The 21678-nt window shown below is 42.1% G+C and overlaps 1 protein-coding gene across 5 annotated transcripts in view; it reads right to left on the bottom strand.

The window, feature by feature from the left end:
• Positions 1 to 21678, bottom strand: part of cUnh14orf180 (chromosome Un C14orf180 homolog) — a 239284-nt gene that overhangs the window by 184725 nt on the left and 32881 nt on the right. The window contains exon 1 of one of the 5 annotated variants that reach the window (XM_079529055.1): positions 8881 to 8965. The exons of the other annotated variants lie outside the window; for them this stretch is intronic. The gene's annotated coding sequence lies outside the window, so the exon portion shown is untranslated. Of the gene's footprint in view, positions 1 to 8880; positions 8966 to 21678 lie in introns of those variants that run through there. 5 annotated transcript variants of the gene reach the window in all.

Raw genomic sequence — 21678 nt, 5'->3', positions numbered from 1 at the left:
TCTACAGGAGTGGGACAGGATGGGATTTTTTTTTTAACTCTGGCCCAGGATTGGGACAGGACAGGATTTTTTCTGTGGGAGTGGGACAGGACAGGAGTGAAAATCCACTCCCGTGTCAGTCTCTCTAGTGTAGTTGTTACATTCTACACTACACTATTCATTTATATTACAATATACAGTGCATTGGGGTGCCAGAGATAGAAATGCCATTAAATGGGGGACTGTATAGCCTAATTCAGGTCAAACCTGGTGGTCCTTGAAATGAAAATGGTTGAGAATCACTGCTAGAGCCGAAACAATCTTCTCTTATGGGGGTCCCTGGCATATACAAACAAACAAATTTAAGAAATTCCATAAATAAACTAGAAAAAGTGCTCCTCGGAGCACATCTCTACCGCTGCAATTCAACATTCAAAGTCATGATTTGAGGCATTTTGTTCCAAAATGTGTTTTGCAAAAGTATACTATAACTATAACAGGCCAATGTGAAAAGGGTGGAATGTATTCTTCTGCCTAGAAGGGATGTGAGTGCAGAATGTATTCCTCTGCCTAGAAGGGATGTGAGTGCAGAATGTATTCCTCTGCCTAGAAGGGATGTGAGTGCAGAATGTATTCCTCTGCCTAGAAGGGATGTGAGTGCAGAATGTATTCCTCTGCCTAGAAGGGATGTGAGTGCAGAATGTATTCCTCTGCCTAGAAGGGATGTGAGTGCAGAATTTCCCCTCAAATTGCACTCTGCGTTCATGATTTGGGGCATTTTGTTCAAAACGGGCCAATCCTGCATACTGTGTACCGATTTGCAGGATTCTTTAACAGAATCTGAAGGAGTTTTACAAAAGTCTGCCTCCTGGTGGCGCTATAAAAGGCAGATGTGAAAAATGCAGATGAAAGATTTTTTCCTTGGCCTCTAGGGAGTGTGCATGCAAATTTTCACTCAGATCGGTGCAATTATAGGTAAAAATGCAAATCGCCTGTTATAGCGCCATCGGGAGTGTGTGTGCATAGTTTGGCATCGACTAGACCAACGGTGCCGGAGATTAGCTGTACACAGACGGATGGACACACGGATGGAGTGCAAAACATACTCTCCCCCATGCCTTTGGCCTGGTGGAGACAACAATAATAATTAGTAGTGCAAGCTTGTAGATCTATTTTTTACTAGTCTGGGTCCCAGGCAAAAGTCTATTTTGGGTTTTGATCTGAAAGGTTTGGGAACCACTGCTGTAGCTAGAGAAAGAATTACATACCCTCTAATATCTTCACTGATACCACATTGTGACGGTCGATGGCTCGTATCTAAGAGGCGGCTTTGATTTCACAATCCTACTGAAAATGGGTGCCTGCTGAGACAATGAGTCACATTTTGTCACAAGGGTCACAGTCCGATTTTGGGTCAAACGAAGGGCAAACTATTGCAAAAGCGAGAAATGCTGCTTCGCTTTGAACGGAGCACGATACCACTTGACCAGAAAGTGGCTTGGTGTAAACTGTGTCAGTGGAATCAGCCAGGCATAGGGAATATCTGCAATGCTCGACTGCCCACACTGTGTCTCATCTATTCTAATCTAGTCCTGGTGTATTCCACTCAATGTCACTACGCTACAGGCTGAGTCAGGAGATGAGGAGAGGTCATTTGTACTACACAAAGCTGTAAACCCTATTTTATGGCAAATTTCATGAGACCCTCGCTACTCTGTCACTCTTTATCCGCTTAGCTGCCGGCAGACCATGTTCTCCAAGACCTATGATCCCATACAGTCACACTTATTCACACCCCAGCCAGAAAATATACGTCCCTATACTTTGAACGCTGAAGAAAACAATAAACTGTTCCCTGCCTGAATGAGGGAGTCCAGGAAATTAAACGCTGGGCCTTTGAAGTGGCCGTGAGAACAACATATAAAAACACTGCCATATTTTCCTTTTAGCTAATCAGGCTTTAAATGGCCCCACTTCTCAAAAGCATAAAACATTCTCATTATCACTGCAGTCGTACAGACTCTAGATAGCTTAGTGCGACAAACAGTCAAGCAAAAAGGGCTAATCACTCATGGGACCATAATACTGTCACTTAAAAGAAAACTCCTAAAAAGCTCCTAATGAGCACTATAGGTGACAGCTGAAAAGCATCCATTAGAAATAAGTGAGACAGAGGCGGGAAGCTGAGAGGCTCAGTCTTTGGATGAGTGATGTGATGCATTGGTCTAGAAATCATGATCCATGTGCTGCCCCGGGGTCAAGGGGGTGGCGATTCAAAGCGCAGGGTACAAACTTGAGGTATGAGGTGGTGATTAAACTGAAAGGACTGACATTATGGCCTACTATCATTTAACACCTTGATTACAAGTCTACTCTGTCCGTGTCAAGTTGACAGCTTCATCAAAAGGCCCTGGTCCGACCTGGTGGTACAGGTGTCCCATCTGGCCTTGGAGCCGTCCCCGGAGAGCGGGGGACAGGACGAGACACTAATACATATTGCATTGGTGTCTATTGCATGTTGTTAACCACATGAACCCACCCTACCGTCCATATTATGGGGGCGAATATTCTACGAAAATAGATCTCGCAACACATGTGAGCTTTCAGATTGGCTATTTTGGGGAAGAGATTTGGTGAAGAGGGGAAAAAGGAGCCACATAGTATAGTTGAACACCAGTCAACTCGGTATATATATGGTTTAAGGTGGTTAAACAGAGGCCTGTATCTGGGAGGAAGGGTCGAAGGAATGGCAGTGTGTTTGCACAGTATCTATTGCTTCTGCTTTATGATTTGATAATGTATAATACCGGTAATGTATGATCTGATAAACGGTAAATGTGGAATATCGCATGAATATAAGTTGATGCAACATTACAGCGTTTTATTAAAAAGAAATCCCCACCCAGTCTGTCTGAGCAGTTGAGGATTTTAACACTCAGCATAGCTGAGTAGATCTCAACCCACAGATGAAAAGCCCAGTGAGCCAGTTTTCATAAAGCAAATGATGTCAAAATCTCTTCCACTCTTACTGCTTTCAATAAAATGGTTATGGTGTGCTGGGGCAAAATGACAGAATAATTAGGCCAAGTACTTCTTCGTCGGAAATAAAAGAGGAAAGTCTGTTGTAACACTTTACAGTATTCATTTCATCTTCTCTAAAAATGACAAGTGTATAACTTATTAACTAGCTTAAAAATCATACTCATGTGAAGTGAGGGGCGCTCTTATCATCATGACGTACAATAGACACTATGCCGTAAAATGTCCCATTCATTGTCAATGGGAATTTAATGGTTGTGTAGGACAAAAATACAGATTTGCTTGTCCACATATGACGTGAATTCTCCATTCATTGTCAATGGGAATTTAATGTTTGTGTAAGACGAAAATCTACACTAATAGCTAGGAGGGGCTAGTGCCTCAAAAAAACATGTCAAAATAAATAAAGAATTAAAAACAACATTTTATTGCACACTTTAGGTTCACATTCCCCTTTGTCTACCACTTGCATAAGGTCTGTTCTGATCTGTACCCAGGAGGTGTGGCCCTGCCTGTGATCCCAGTGTACCCCCTCAGACTAAACAATGATGCTGGGTCACCTCTTCATGGCCCAGGACAGATGGCGTGTTCCACTATGCTGTCCCCACCATGGCCACGGTCAAGACACCCACCCCCAATCATCACTACACCCGCCCACAACCAATAAACTCTCCATCATCTTCATTTCCCCTACACTTTGTCCCATGCCATTGCAGTCTTTCTTGACCACTTTGAAGCTGGCTTGTGGCTTCCCTACTTTGGGCATGTTTTTTCCCAAGAAAGTTGCCAATCTGCAAGCTCACAACATATCTTGGATGTGAAGCATTGCAAGCTTGTGGCAATTGTAGCTTAAATATGTTAACCCCTAACCCAACAGGGGGGTCTGTTCATGGACCTGGAAGGTAATTAAACATCTTTAGATTGTGTGTATACTCATGTTAATTGTTGACAGACTGTACTGTACATATTATCCTGCTATACTCACTGTTGAAGGCCGGCTGACACTGTACACGTAATCTAATATTCACTGCTGGTAGTTTGTATCTACTTATAATTATTGTATATTTATTAATTGAACATATGAATTATGTTTACTTTATCAGATGCAGATGTCTCTGCATCTGATACTCTTATCTACTCTCATACCTACAGTATGTACCTATCCTATTTGTGGCAGCGGTGGCCGAACGGATTGCGGAGCAGTCTTGATACCGGAAGGTCGCCAGTTCGAATCAGCGGTCCGACACGTTAAAATTACCACCGCTGAAGTGCCCTTGAGCAAGGCATTGAACCACTACGATGAAATGTTCTATGAGCAGGGCCTGGCTGGAAACAAGTTCTTGAGCTTAGCCCAGATACCCTGGGTAAATATAGTAATCATTTATTTAATTGTCTCCACCAGGCCGAAGGCATGGGGAGAGAGTATGTTTTGCACTCCGTCCGTGTGTGTGTCCGTCCGTCCGTCCGTGTGTGTGTCCGTCCTTCCGTCCGTCCGTTACCAGCTAATCTCCGGCACCGTTAACCCGGTCTATGCCAAACTTTGCACACACACTCCCTGGATGCCAACGATGAACCTCTGCCCCGCATTTTCCAGAACGGCCTGTTATAGCGCCACCATGAGGCAGCTTTTCTAAAAAAAAAATTACCTAAAACTGCACCGATCTGCGTGAAATGTTGCATGCACACTCCCTAGAGGCCAAGGACAAACCTTTGACCTGCATTTTCCGCATCTGCCTTTTATAGCGCCACCAGGAGGCCGACTTTTGTAAAACACATTTTTTGATATTACTCCTCCAGATTCTGTCCAAAAATCTCACAAATCGTTACACAGTATCTCTATGGTCATGTGCTCAAGTCGGATCTGTCCGATATTTCATATTCCATCCTAATTGGCTATAATTGGCTTTCACAGTTTGCAAGATTGCCCCGTTTTGAACAAAAGCCTCAAATCATGAACGCAGCATGCAATTTACGTGAAATCTTTCACACATTTTCTTACTAGGCTGAGGAATATATCCCACCCTTTTCACATTGGCCTGTTATAGCGCCACCAACAGGTTGATTTTTGCAAAACACATTTTTGGAACAATGCCTCAAATCATCCAATTGCCATCAAAGGCAAACATGTTTATATTACTCCTAAACATTTTGCCAAACATCTCACACAGTCCTATCCTCCTGGTGGAGACCTGTGCCCAGAAGGGCACTTTTTCTAGTTTCATTTAATTTCATCCCGTGTTTCACTAACTATATCTATATCACTTTATCTTATTTTCTTTATTATTATCTTATTTTATTGATGTTTTAATTATTTCACACTACTAAATAACAGACCTGAGTAAAATGGCAGTCCAGAGACACGTCGCGGTGGAATAGCTTTGTTCCCAAGTGATGGGTGGAGAGCGCTACGTATACCCAAGCCCAATACGTTACACGTTCTCATTTGGTTTTCGCTAATGAAGACATGGTGCAGCACAGGTAAAACAAACAACAACGGAATGGTAAAACAATGGAGAAACACGGGGCGAAACTTGTTAAATCACGACAAATGCCTCCCTTGCATTATCCTGAATCAATTGGCACCGTTGTCATTCCCAGAAGTGCTTCGCACCACGCCACTGAAAGGGGCAGAGCGGTATTGACGAGAGGCTGTGATCCATGTGACGGGCTACCTGTCACCGTCATGGGGGCCGCTCCCTCGCCCTATTCAATAGAGCCACCCATAAGATCAATATCCATAGACACGAGTCCTCCCTCCCCTGCAAAACTAATTATCTGAGCATTTTATACTGGCAAGTCCATCCACGCTTTGTTTATGCAGGCTGCAATTAGTGAGATGGTCAATAAAAACAGGGGGAGGTCCCAATGACAGAGGGACAATGGGAGGTGGTGAGACGTGGGGGGGGGGGGGGGGGGGGGGGGATAGGACGATCCACTGTGACAGAGCAGACTGCTCACATACTGGGAATTATCATAACAGACAGCTCTCTCTGAGACGTGCTGTTCCTGTGACTTCCTCAGTACAAGTCTGACTGAGCTAAGTGCCAAAACTACCCCATTTGGTAGCATCGATTCATCCTCCCGCCCCCCTACCCCCAGATAGACTGATAGAAGCGTTCTTTATATCAGCACTTCAGCACGCACAATAAAGTTGCTGTGAATATTTATGACGGGTTTAAAGACATCTTCCTCAGTCCCCCAGGTGTCACAAAGTGGCTGTAATCAGAATTCAGAGAAGTCTCCTGCTCTCTGTCGATAGTCCGCCCGTCTACCGAGAGCTGTAAAAGCCAATGCTCCGCTCCCTCGTCTCAATGACTGGCTAATGCTTCATTTATATGCCACCGTATGACGGAGTCGCTCACGGACAATAGCCGATCTGCAATCTCACAACACACTGCATCACAGCGCGTTGTGAGCTTGTAGATCAGCTATTTTTGGTACATGACTCCATTGGACAAATTATAAATCAGGCTTAAGTAGCGTGGTATCATAGCGGCTCAGGATCTCAATCTGACATAAACGCTGATTGATGCAATATACACAAGAAAAATGTATGTCTCTCTGTCTCTACCAAGTCCAGTCTAGTATAACTGTAAACTAATGTTCACAGAAGATAAGCTGCTAGAGGGCTTGATGGGTTTTTAAAAACAACAACTTTGGATGCGAAATCTATTGTGGAACACTACATCATGCAAATTACTCTCTGTGAGACGTCAATCCAAATACTAACAACACAACATTAATCTGTCTTCTCCCTGCGTGTGTGTGTGTGTGTGTGTGTGTGTGTGTGTGTGTGTGTGTGTGTGTGTGTGTGTGTGTGTGTGTGTGTGTGTGTGTGTGTCCACGTGCGCGCATATGTGCACGCACGCCAGGGTACAACACAGCAGGAGGGAGACGGAGAAAACAACACTGCTTTAAATTAGACTTTTTTTTCCCACCGAGACATAATGATTGTTTCTGTTCACGGCAGGTTTAGGCCTCACCATCTGTCAACAGAGCTATTTTGGAGTCTGAAGCTCACCCAAGTGGTAGAGATTCTGGAGGCAGAGAGAGAGAGAGCAGGATATCAAGTCCACTATTTTTAATAATACAGTGACAGTGATGTAGCCTATCTACTTATACAGCATACAACACTTGAAAGATCTCACTCCCAGTTTGTACAGCATTGCTCTGTGGGAGGTGAGCCATCTAGAAAATGGCCTGTTGTCCAGGGATAAACTTGCAAAAGCTTCAAGGTCTATTCATACTCCAGATTTAGGTGATAAGGTGACCACCGTTTGGTTTCAGACAGATGTATTTGGGTGACCGGTGAGCCGCTTACCACCGCAGTGTGACATCATGTTGGTCACCTTGTCACCTAAAACTGAGTATGAATAGGCCTTGACCATGTGAATGCATTTCTTTTCCCATATATATTTTTTAAGTATTTAATAAAGTTTATAATTATAAGTAAATGGTAGTCAGACATGGCATCATACGTCATTAAGGATGTCATTACTGTACATAGACTGAACAAATGGAGTCTGAGCTCCACATGAGCCACACGGTTATTAGATCCTGTCTAGTTAATTGGCATCATGGGGCTGTACAATTTGACAGTAGTATGTGGATGTATGTCTGCGAATGGTGGTGTTGTAGTTCGGTGTATGAAAACAGCCCCTTCAATAGATCTCCATGTCAACTGCAGATATATAGTCAGCAATTTATTTTCCTCCAGAGAGCCACCAAGCCTGGCCCAGCAGCTTGTAAAACCTAAAGACCAACACATCACCGGCGTGCACAGCCTTATCTTTAATTAAATTAAAACCTTGATTTCCCTTAGCTGAGAGCTGATCTCCTCATGGTATAATTATACTGTGTGCACTGGTGTGTTGGTCCCTGGCAGATGATCTATCCAGAGATCATTGATCCCTGACCGTTGTAGCCCTGAGCATTCATTACCTCGGTTTACACTAGACTGGAGATCACCCAGCTCAGCAACACACAGCCAACCTAGATTACACACAACCAATGTTTACTAACCAGGTGTTTGAATGCTATTACTGGATAGCCATCACAGACAGACGCAAATTCAATGATCATACAATGCAGGGGCTCCCCAGTAGATAACCGGATAGATAGTGCGTCAACCATACATTTGCGGCATGATTGCTGGTTTGATTCTGGCTCACAGACCTGTGTTCCATGTCTCTACTGTCCTATAAAACGAAGAAGACAATAAATAAATGAAAATCCTCCAAACTATGATGCGAGTGAAATTCTTCATTTTTGCCTAATCTGTAGCTAACAGATAACAGCCCATGATAGTGATTAGGATTAGGGATTTCTCTCCGTCAACCACAGAAATGGAAGAACAGATGTCGACAGATGTTGAAAAAGATATAGGCCTACGGATATCTCTGCAGTTTGCCTCACCACAAGCAGAACTTTAAATTGAAAGAGAAAGAGGATTTGTTTTGGTACATGACTCCATTGGACAAATTATTTTAATTTTTTTGCTTCTAGATATACAGATGGTGTCTAATTCTGTTGTGACCCAAAAGTTAACTGTAATGTGAATTACTAGTGTGATGATTGGTTAGATGTTCATGGTGGCCATTAGATATTATATATATATCTCTGCTGTCGGGAAGAAACCACCTAACTCCAAAATATTCATTTTTCAGGAAATGAAAAATAAACACATATTTTGAAAACAAAGCAATACTGCCTCATCAAAGTTAGTGTAACTTTATATAGGCCTATTGTCAATTACCTCCATGAGACAGGGAGGTGGTGGAGTTAGTTGCTTTAGCAGACAGTAGCTACTCTACCACCACAATTACTTTAGCCACCATGAGACAGATACAATGAACCACTCACCTAATGCTGTGGAGGATCCATGTTTAACGTACTTCCAAAGTGTGTACATTGTGTGTCAAGTCACAGATGCGTGGTTTTCATATCGTAAATATATGAACTTTGGTTAAAAGCTTGTGTAACAACTGTCATGGCAACTTACTTACAACCGAAACGCACTTCCTCTTTCTCTTCAAAATAAGAGACACTTATGATTAGTCAACACTAGTTTTATTTCTAAGTACTTACAGGACGTACTGTAGATAGATAGTTGTAGTACGTGACACCAGTGGCGGCAGTAGGCATACGCAAAATCGCTTCATATCGTTTGATCTGCATGCGCTCAGGCACAGTTATGTGCACTGCACCCCTGTATATATATTTATATTTTTTTCCCACATTCATCCCAAGGTTTCATTTTGCAAACAGTCAAAGCAGCAATAGTGATTTATAGCAAGTTTAAAAACAACAATAGTTGATCACACAATGACACATGTCATTATACTACTTTATAAGCTACTTTCTCTTGTTTCTTTTTTCTTTACTAGGTATTAAGTCCTTAAACCCTACTACTGTAGATACTCTTGGATTCAGCACCAACTTGCTATTGGGATTCAGTGGTAATTATTATTATTTGTAGTATTAGTAGTAGTAGTAGTAGTGGTAGTAGTAGTAGTAGTAATAGCAGCAGCAGTAGTAGTAATATTGCATTGCATCGCAGCCTTCCAATCAGCCTTGTCAATTATTCAGCCTCATCCTGTACGTCCACTTACCACTAGTTGGCAGTAGCTAATAATCACTGCAGGTACTTGACCTGTGTTGTTTGTTTGTAATTGTTCCCACTTCCCGGTGTGTGCACTCACTGCACTAGCAGCGCTGCCTGAGAGTTGCGATTGCCTCATTGTATATAGCCTATGCTGCCTCCCAGTTATACCATACAGCAATTCAAGACAAAGTAAAATAATTGTTTAATCAAGCTGCTTTTGTGTATTTTTCTACTTGGCTGTGCTGTATGCTGGTCATGCTTTGAATTCCGATAATACACACTATAGTTTTTTTAAATAATAATAATTATTAATTATTAAAATTATGACATCATGAACGGGGCCTCCCGATCCTTAATCTCTGTTGGGATTTAATTTCCCTGTTGTATATTATGCAGGATAGTTAACTGACTGACTAGCCTGGCCCAGTCTGTGTGGTTTCTGGTCTAGAGAGGCGTGCGCCGGTCAAAAACGGTGGATCCTATTGGTTCACTGATCCGAGCACCCGCCCCCGCCCCCCTCCTCCCCTCTCTTCCCCAGAAGAAAACAGCGGAGAACTATTGAAGTTATTGATTAGCGAAATACAAGGAATAACTTCCTATGACAACTTTTCCAATGGGTTTCCCCAGACTTTTCTTTTTGAGCCGAATGCGAACAAAAATAAAAGCCTGGGTAGTGCAGTGGGTACCAAGGCTACTGACTGACTGACTGACTTCTGTCCTACAGGTATGCAGACAATCAGAAAAGTCACTTTGTTTGGTAGTTGCTTCAGGCATGCGTTCTCTGGAAGCCAGTGGAGCAGTGGTGTTTTTTTAATCAAGACCGACAGGCAGCGCTCCCATGTGTGTCCAGACAATCTAAAATAAGGCAAGAAAAAGAATGCGTCTCTCGGTCTCTCTCATCTACTTGCTCCCTTTTCTAAATTGTTACCTCTGTCTCTTTCTCTCTCTCCTCTGCCTTTCTCCAATTCCTCGGTGCCAGGAAGTTTGTGTCCAATTGTATCCGGTTATCTCTAGACAACAGCCTGGTCCAGTCAAGGAACCAGAGTATACACAAGGTCCTGTCTCCTAGCTGCTCTACTTTGAGAGGAAGACTTATCAAATGCCATGTGTGTCTTGGATGACTCAAATCAAATGCCATGTGTGTCTTGGATGACTCAAATAAGAGCAAACACACATCCAAAAGCTTAGAGACTCTTTGCATTTTCAAGAACAGCTGCACACTGGGTCACTGCACACAGGGCAATGAATATTGATACAAGTTCAAAAACTGGCAGAAGACTTAAAGACTTGTAAAGCACATAATGTTTCGGGAGAGTAGTTTCCACTAGCTTAAGACACCTGCATGCCAATTGATTCCGACTTCAGTTCACTGACAGACACTATTCAGAACTTTGAACCCACTTTATTTCTCCCCTCTAATGGAACAGCCTTGGTGTATTTTCAATTGACTGTGGGTTTGCTCTTTCAAATTAACTTCCCCAAAACAAAATAGTATTCGAATTTTCCGATATTAGTTCTGGAAGTGAAACAAAGGGTTCCCCCAATTCAAACAGCTTCCTGACATCCCATCATGCAGAACAGAGGGAAGAGTTACCCCTCCCTCATCCTGAAGGAAGATGCCCTTTGTTCTGAACACAATGGTGAGAATCTCAGACAACATCAAAGAATTACAGCGGTTCTCCTACCGGCGTACTAATGAGAGACAGCCGTCCTGCACGAGTGTGATTACGGCAGCTTCAATAAAGGCGGCTGGGTTCGATAGCGCACTCAACAGTCAACACTGGAGCTGCTGCCTTGGAGAGCTCCTCACAACTCGTGCTCGCTGAGGATCAGGCCCATCATTATTTAAGGAGGAGATAAAACACCTCCCTGATGGCTTTGGATCTTTGGCATAATCAATCGTGAGCACTTTACGTTCACTTTATAAGAAGTCTGAAAATGACATCTTCCCTGAGACAGTTCCCTGCTAAGCTGGTGCTCAAACCTTCAAATCATAGTCAGATTTTTCTTCTGGGCAAAATGGGCCCTAGGAAAAATGTTTGGCATTCATTTGATTATTTTAATACTCAGGATAATGGTAGTCTCACATACACACGAATGTGCACACACACACACACACACACACACACACACACACACACACACACACACACACACACACACACACACACACACACACACACACACACACACACACACACACACACACACACACACACACACACACACACACACACACACACACACACACACACACACACACACACACACACACACACACACACACACAGGAAGAGGAAAAATGTAGTCACTTTAGCATTGTATATCATTGGACAGAAATGCAACAAATCAGTAGAGACTGACTGGGAGCAAATAAGGGCAGAAAGAATGAGATCAACTTGACCCTGAATTTCCCTTTTCCTTCAAGGGACACCAGCAGGAGTTTATTCCCTTTTCCTTCAAGGGACACCAGCAGGAGTTTATTCCCTTTTCCTTCAAGGGACACCAGCAGGAGTTTATTCCCTTTTCCTTCAAGGGACACCAGCAGGAGTTTATTCCCTTTTCCTTCAAGGGACACCAGCAGGAGTTTATTCCCTTTTCCTTCAAGGGACACCAGCAGGAGTTTATTCCCTTTTCCTTCAAGGGACACCAGCAGGAGTTTATTCCCTTTTCCTTCAAGGGACACCAGCAGGAGTTTATTCCCTTTTCCTTCAAGGGACACCAGCAGGAGTTTATTTCCCTTTTCCTCCAAGGGACACCAGCAGGAGTTTATTTCCACCACAGACTTCAGCAGCCATGCATCAATGTCACAGCATCTAGGCTCTGTATTTACAGCCTGGCCGCCCCACACTGATATTGTTATGGATTAATCCGTAAAATTGGTTTTTGTAATTTATTGTGGTTTATGGCTGGATTAATTGTTTGACCTTTTTGGCCATTTGTGTGTGTGTGTGTGTGTGTGTGTGTGTGTGCAAGCGAAAGTGCAAGGGAAAGAACAAACATTTTAATTTAGCAAAATGTGTCATTTCAAATGATCATATCTCTTAACTACAAAAATGTGGTCCAGCTTGATGACATGACTATAGATAACGTGTACCGATTTGCATATCTGTAGGAGTAATAGCAAAAAATGTGTTTAGCAAATATCGACCTCCTGGTGGCGCTATAGGATGCCAATGTTAAGTTTGACCAATTGGAAGCTCTGTTCATAATTTGAGGCATTTTGTTCAAAACGAGCCACTCACACTATTTTAGATACCAATCTCATCAGGATGGAATATATTTAAAAAATCACACTCATGTGAAGTGAGGGGCGCTCTTATCATACCAGTGCTCACATTCAGTGCTCAACCAATCAAATCATCACATTCCATGTTACAAACATGGCTCATACACGCAAACACACAAAGCTGTGCATAGTCAAATCTGACAGATTCGTCTTGATCACATGATGACTATGGACACGTACACAGGTACACAAACATACAGACAAAGCTGGTTGTTGGAGTGGTTTGCACCACTCAAAAATTGGACAGATCCGTCTTGATCACATGATAGAGATAATGTGTTAAGTGTACCGATTTTTGTGATGTTTGGACAAAATCTGTAGGAGTAATATATATATATATATTTTGTTGCAAACATCGGCCTCCTGGTGGCACTATAACAGGCAGATGTGAAAGATTTGGGGCAGAGAAAGATTTGCTCTGGCCTCCTGGGAGTGAGTGTGCACAGTTTCACGTTGTTCAAACCAACAGTGCCGGAGATTGTCTGATTAGCTGTACACAGACGGATGGACACACGGACGGACGGCTGGACGGACAGGTGCGAAATCATAGTCTCAGCCACGCCTTCGGCCTGGCGGAGACAATAATACAGATATAACTACAATTCATTGCTGAACCAAGTTACCCGTGAAGAATCTGTTCTATAATCAAAGGCCCATACACAGACCTTTAGATACTTAGACTAGATAACACTCAGGACGGAGGATGAAGTCAAAGCAGAGACAGGCAGATGAAGGTTCCGGAGTTCCATTTATTTTCAGAGAGTACAAGACATCATTCACAGCCATGGGCCTGGCCCACCCGCCTCACGGCGTGTGAGCCACTGAACTAACTGTTACAAACATTTGCAGTAGACTTTATACACAAAGGAAATGCAAAGGTGGTCCCAACCCCCCTGTACCAAAATGTCACTCATGTCTAAATAAGGTAGTGGTCACCAGGAAGGACAGAGCCAGGAGGCACAGTAGGTGTCCTGCAGGGCCTACTATCAGCAAGCCAGATCTTTAGGGTCCCTCCTGCAGCTGCCCATGCATTCTGTCTAAACACATCATGTCACTCTCTCAGGCCCTGAGAGACAAAGATCCACTTTAGTTTAAAACAGACTATATTAATGTGAATTGTGATTTCCAGATACATCACCCGCTACACAGGGCCCCGGAAAAATCAATTAGGGAGCTCCATGGCAATCCAAACAATACATTTGATTCCACCTCTTGCTACACAAACCGCTATTCTGTGCCCTTCTCTTCCTCTAAATGAAAGTGGGTGAATCATTCTATCTTCCCTCCCATTCCCCACTCATTATAATGATTTTAGGTGCATTAGGTCTCCCATTAAAATTAGCAATGTTTTATGGTAATTCCTTTTGAAAAACCCTGTTGATGAGGGAGATAATTATCTTGACTATTCTCTTGCGCTCAAGATGCATGGGGCAGAGCACCCCTACACCCACCCATCGCTTGGGGCCATTTTTCGCACACAAGCAGAAATAATTCTAATGGGGCAGATGTTTAATTATTGTTATTTTAAATACAACAGATCCTAATGAAGCATGTATTATCTTTACATGACCTACCATCGCATTCACAGTATTTCACGAACCTCGGAGTAATTACTTTCTTAGTAGTCTAAATGTAGTGCTAGTGAAGTGTTCATTCAGTTACCACTGCTCAAACTGATTCTCACCCATAAGTACAAATATTGAATTTAGAAAATCCTATATAAAAGCCTGCACTTCTACAGTACGAATGCCAAACCCCCAAAATGTATTTTTTTGTAAAGAAACAGACAATCTCTATGATGTATGATGTGGTGAAGGGCAATATGAGGGCAAGATGAGGGATCAATGGCTTCTTTTCTTAAAACAGAAAAAGGTCTTCCAGTAGTAGTGCACCAGAGGGAAAGTACTAGCCTGATATGATCAGGAATTCTCTTAATAACAAGGGTAGGCACAAGGGCACTCCTCTCAACGGAGTTAATCTATTATTCATCTGAAGATCTCATGAATTAACAATGAGATAATCTCACCATATATGTTTTACATCAGAAACAGGAAAAACAATATTATCACCAATACTTTTACTTCTGCACAATAACATTTTTTAAATGGAATGATGCACGCATCATAGAATTATAGATGAATATTTGATTGATATGGAAATCATTTTAGACTAAAAAGGTAAAGGGCAGACAATGTTTACATTTAAATACATTCTTTGCTCAAGGAAGAGAGCACAGAGGGCTTCAAATCATTGAAACAGATCTCTTGGGGAAAAAAGGACAAAATAGAGATCTTTATGTGTCTTGATACTGAAATGTGACGATCAGATGATGAATAATATCATATATTTCAAGAGATTAATTCTTGCTGCGCTGTGTTACTGTATGTCGATAGCTCACCCACGTCTCTAGAAAATTCATAGCTTTGGACAGTGTCCATATTTCAGAGTGTTGCTTGTAAGCGATGCTATGAAATATGAAGACAGGAAACTTTTCCTGATCCCAACAACAATCCTCAGTACAATCTTCACCACTTCTTGTTACAACTCCCAACTCCCAAAAGGCAATATACTAAGATGAGATTTATAGAACAAAAAGTTATCTTAAAGGAGCACTTCCCTCATTTTCAAACGTATCTTCATATACTTGGTCCTCAATAATGCTCATTATAAGATGGCACAATTTAAATCTACTCGCTTTGAGAGGAGTGCTGTGAAATATGGATGGTGATGTGGATGGTTCAGTTTTTGCAAAAATGGCAAAGTGAACTCCATAGTATGACATCATGTGACATCTATGTTGAATACAAACAAGAGTTCAAATTAGAAAAATACCTTCTATGTGAAAACCGTAAGTATAGACAGGCTATTTGCAATTTTAGGCTAAACAACACAAGAATTCCAAAGGTCATCGGTAGATATAAAGGACTGGAAAGAAGTCAGAGGATTTGTAACCTATGTAATGAAGCCAGAATTGGAGAGTACCATGTTTTGTTGGAATGTAGGAATGCTAGCATTATGAATTTCAGGCAAAAATACTTGTCAATTAATTTTTTTACTCGCCCTTCTATGTTTAAATTAATTGCATTACTAAAATCTGAAAAACAAAAAGTAATGTATAAATTGGATGCTTTTCTGAAAAATGTTCTTCCACTGTACAAATAGGGAAAGCCTTTCGATATGTCGATGTATATCATGTAATGTAATGTATACTGTTGATTGTATACTTTTATGAATCTGTGCTCCAAACCATGTGATCATGTGATCAGTTAAATAAATGATGATGATGAGAAACTTCCCTATATTCATCATCAGTTTCAGTAGGCAGGTTTGGACATTTCAAACATGCCAATTTAGCCTCCCCACACATGTCCGTGTTGCTACTGCTATTGTACCGTATATTGGCTCACCTGCCAGTGAGGAGCCCCCACCGGGAGGATGTAGCACCTCTGTCCTACTCCGCCCATTAAACATTCCCTGCTGACAGGTGGCATCCCAGCCCTAGCGCAGCAACAGTAATCGCCCTCCTCTCCTGGCTTCCGTCCTACAAACAAGGCCAATTGTGTTCGTATAGATAGATGCTTGGTCAAGTCTGCCCGGGTTGGATTCAAATCCCTAGACTCCACAGTCCACTGTAGTGGACAGGTACATGTCCTACTTTACTTTGTGTCACCCGAGGACAACTATAATCTTTAAAGGCCATCTGCTAGTCCAAAACCATGTCATTTTTCTGCCCTGTTCTTGCATCATGTACTGTACATTTATGTGAGCACTGAGCAGTGACCAGAAGGGATTGCCTGTCAAAATTCTCCGGCATTATAATACTTCAATACTTCAAATGAGTGAGTGATGTACAGATTGTGGCTTTAATGGAAGTGTTTACCTGACAAAACCAAAAAGTATGGTCCGAGTTTACATACTACAGTATGTCTTGGTCACTTTGTTCACTAAAAGTTGAGACTTCTGATTGCATACTGTAGTACCCTACGTGAATTAGCCTGAATCGCCTGTTAATTACCAGTGAAGAACCCCACAATGGTATCCATCTGCCTTCCTGCTCCAGAGGGCAGATGTCCCTCACCCTATGGCCTCTCTCTCTCATTGTGGGGTTCCCTCCGATGAGTTAAGTCCTCTTTTAATTAAAAGGTTGTACCAACCCTAAAACCATGGTGTTATCCACCTCCCTCCAATAGAGGACCAGGCCCAACACAGCACCAGGCCACAGTGGCTGTCCAAAGCCCTGCTGGGATGGGGATGTGATTGGAACAGACATTACGCAAATACTCACTGCAGGATGGAAGGAGGGCAAGGAGATGAGCCCAGACCACCTGCCCTTCCCTCAATGGTCAGCCAACTAAACTCTCTCCAGAATGCAAACCAGAGATTCAGCAGACTCAAGATTGTAGATTTATTGTATGGCAAACCTGTGCTGCAGTCGTGCATAAAAGGATACATTTACTCTAAAACCGAATTTGTATTCTGTCAATACTTCTAAACATGAATCACTATCCCCTAAATCTGGAATCCAAGGAATCAAATGATCATAATAGTAAATGGTTCAAGATTGCAGTATGTACAAAGGCTGTTTTAAGAGGCATCAGAGGTAGTTTCTACAGTATATATGCCTATCCATAAAGTTATGACAACTGGTCAGTAGAACAGAAGCTTCAGTTAGTAATTCTGGTGCATGTACAGTAGGTCTCCAGCATTAAATAAGCCACACATGAAGAAGCTACAGCAACGGACACCATCAGATTAGCATGTTTCACGTTCTCTCATTTTCATCTACAGTAAAAATGAAGTTATAGAAGCACATCCCTGGCAGAGCCATTAAAGGTTATGAAAAGAGGCATGTTCGTATGTCATTTGCATGGAATCATTCAAATGCAAATTGGTTAGACAACTTGCACAGTCTGTGTAGGTGTTACTGCAAAAGCACATGGGACAAGATTTGTGGGCAGGTTTTTCCCTGGAGAATGCAATTATGGATCAATTTACACCCCCTCATCTTTGTATGGCACATTTATCTTAAGCAAAGAGCACTTGCGTTGAAATGAAGCATGGCAATGTTCTGTTTATGAACATTATCAAATCGTCTGCCATATGTGCTACCATGCTCAGGTTGCTTCTCTGAGACGAGTGACTTTAAATTAGACAGATTTCCAGTGTTTGATTTGAGCTTTCACTCCAAGTGCATTTAGTGTCAACAAATCACTGCTAATTGGTCTTTGCTCTAATGCCAGAAAGGCTCATACTTCATGTCCAACATGGGATTATGAGATTTCATGTTTAATAACGGAATTAAAAGACCTGCTTATATTCAATTGTTCAGCATGCCCAAACAATGGGGTTAACATTTTGTTTAACATTTCTACTGGATATGGAATGACTTTTTCATTATCATCCTTTTCGTTGGTTGGGGAATGGAATATAGTAATAGTAAATAAAGTGGCAATATGTCTACAAACAGCGTTTAACAATGGCTGATGAATATTCAAAGATCTCGTCATGCCCATGCAGGAAATCCCTACCAGCCATTTTAGCAGTGTAGCAGTTAATTATGCCACCCCTAAAATGGAGATCTAACGCCCAGTCTTGTCTGTTGCCCTCAAGCTTTTAATTAACTAAATTACAGCACACTTCTCCCCCATTGATTACTGCTATGGGGATTGATTATTTTCACACAGAAAAATGCTCCAGGTGTGAAATACATGGCCTTAATGAGAAGAACGGTGTAGGAAATGGTAGGAAATGCTTAAAAGTCTGACAAAAACACACAGTATGAAGGTACAATAGATAATGTGCAGGTCTTTGTATTTCATCTGTCTGTCAGATCCACATACTGTAAGAAGTAGAACGGACAATGCCAGATTTCTGTGTCCGACGCTGATCCCGGTTTTGGAGAGTCCTAGACCACTGATTACCAATATTTTGACAGATTTATCAATGTTTTGACAGATTTTTCTTGCTTTTTTTTTTAATTATTAAGGTTTCTATTTGAGAGCATTTAAGTTACAAATAAAAAATAAACTAAAATGACTTTATATCAAACCATTTAAGCCGTTTAAACAAATACGATAAAAAAAAAAGACGAAACTACAAGCTCACAATGCAGCTTGTTTTTTTGAAACTTTCTTCAACAAACCCAAAAATGGCTAATAATAATGGCCGATATATCGGTAAGGCATTAATAAAAAAAACATGTTATGTACTGTGTATATTTTAAGCTACGAATGCCCTCTAAACTCGGATAGAGGACGCCCAGATCGGATGGTAATCAGTGGTTTGGCTCCTCCAGCTGGGGGTGCTCCTCTGTGGACCCTGTTTCCTGTCAGCAGGAGAATGCTGTGAACCAACTCCTCCCGACAGGGCAAGGAGACACACAGCCCCCTGATGCTATGATTGGAGCCAGTGGGGAGAAAACCCCATTTACCCAACCTGAACAGCATAGGTACAGGCCATTACACCCACATGAAGGCTGAGAGATGGGAACTTGTCCAGGTCCATCCGCAGTCCTTTACAAAGATGGACAATTTGGGAGGGATTGAAATTACAGGGTTAAATTGAGTAAAATGGGGTGGAAAATTGCGAGCCCCCGTTTATTTCCTCTCTCAGTAAAGAGAATCTATGTCTGCAAGTGTGTGATGTGAATGTGATCATTCAGCACTCCTTGCTCTGGCATTTTGACAATAAAAGGAATATTTAGCCTTATCTCTATCCTATATTAGTATATTACAATCTCCGTAGCCTCGCCTGTTCGCAACATGCTGTCCACAATGTGCTGTTCACAATCACGTGGCTTACGTGCTGTTCACGGAACTCCAGTCCGCTCCGTGCTGTTCACAATCCCCTTACTTTCGCCTGTTCGCACCAAGTCATACACCGTGGCATATGCAGAGGTGCAGTTCACTCCTGTGCTGTGCCTCTGCTCTGACGTCACTCACTTCACCTCTGCGTTTTCAACCAAGCTTCTACAGTTTCCGTTTCTGTGCTGCGTTTCCATGCTGTGCTTGCACCTTCCATTTCTCAAATCTGCCAGTACTCACTGCATGCTTAATTTCTTAATAATGTATTTCTCTTCAGGAGCGTTGATATCGTCACCTCGACACAGCATAACATCAGAAATGATCCCAGAACGTCCGTGTTCTGTTCAATCACGATTATGGGTTACAGGTGCATGATGGGAAGCAGAGTTTTATTTTTGCACTGCGTGCCTCTTATAACAGTATTTGTCTTCAGAAGTGTTTATATTGTAACCTCGACACAGCATAACTTCAGAAATGACCACAAAACGTCTGCATTGTGTTAAATCACCGCGAATGGCGCCTACATTCTGAGAAAACAGCCTTTTACAGAAAACAGCCTTTTACAACGGGCCAGAAACAGGAACTGGACTCCTTTGTTTACTTCTTCCAAATGGCTACTGCCGATCACAGTATGACACGCACGTCGATGCACTGCAAGTCATGTTGGGTTACAGCCTAACTTACAGGTGCATGATGGGAAGCCAGGGAAGCTGATTTTTGTATTTATTTTGTACTTTTTCCCCCTTTCTCTTTTCTTTTTGAGGGGCGCTAGCCCCTCCTATATACAGGTTTAATTTTTGTCTTTAGTTCAATGTTTGTTTTAAATACACCATTGACAATGAAGGGAAATGTACGTCATCTTGTCCCTAAACACAAACATTAAATGCCATTAACAATAAAGATTTGTTTGATTTGTTGACACCGTTTGTTTTACATCACCATCACATAGCAACATGAGTTAGACTTTAATATATTAGCACCCCTCACTTCACACAATGTGATTTTTTAAAGCTAGATGTGAACGTGCCGAAGGCGCATGAACTTCTAGTACTCTACATGGGTCCTCACTAATGCTATGGGACGGTGCCATTTCTGTGTCACACTCTGTCTCAGAGGTAGACTCTGGATGGCTAAAAGAAATGTGTATGCTGTGATACATGATTGGAGGTCATTCCTAAGCTTCAAACTTTTGGATTTTTTTATTGATGCAAGATTGTAGTTTCCATTAGCTTGAATCCCAACCAATGGTGCCATTGGTAGGCGGGTTTCTGAGCTGTCCATATAGCCCACCTCTTCTAATAATGAGCTTTAGTGAGGACCAATTATACATTGGATAATTACTATTTACACTTTAATAAAGGTTTCCTTGAATAACCTAAACGTATTGCCACAGACTAGGCGCTAGCCCCTCCTATATACACAGGTGTAATGTTTAGCAGGAGTTAAACTATAAAACTGGTGTCAGTGAGGTCAGATGTAGAGTTGCTGGCCGGCTCCATATATGCAGATCTAGTATGTCAAACCATAGCTATCCAGGGTTTGATGAGGTCAGTGTCGTGATCTTCATATATGGAGATCCAGGTGATGATAGTCAGCTCCACATAATGAGATCCATGTGTTGTACCAACTTGGTTCATTTGCAAGTGTGACTCGCGTCGTGGCAACCACACTGGTTATCATGAGACTGGCGCAATATGGCCATATATTGACATTCCCATATATGGGCTTAATATTGATGTCACGTGATGTCACGAGGCATGACCATATATGGGGGCGTGACAGACCAACGGGAAATGCACGTTTTGCGTAACGGACCAACGGGAAATGTACATTTTCATAGTAAATGCGACCTGCATGTGACCTGCATGAGTCACAAAAAGGTACCAATACTTTTCATTTACAGTATGTAAAAAAACCCAAGGACTACTGTCAAAAGCACTTCTCTGTACTGTCAAAAGCACTTT

This window comes from Electrona antarctica, assembly GCF_951216825.1.
Source record: "Electrona antarctica genome assembly, chromosome: 18".
Classification (NCBI taxonomy): domain Eukaryota; kingdom Metazoa; phylum Chordata; class Actinopteri; order Myctophiformes; family Myctophidae; genus Electrona; species Electrona antarctica.
Note: the sequence above shows the minus strand (reverse complement) of the source record. Positions and strands in the feature narration are given on the sequence as shown.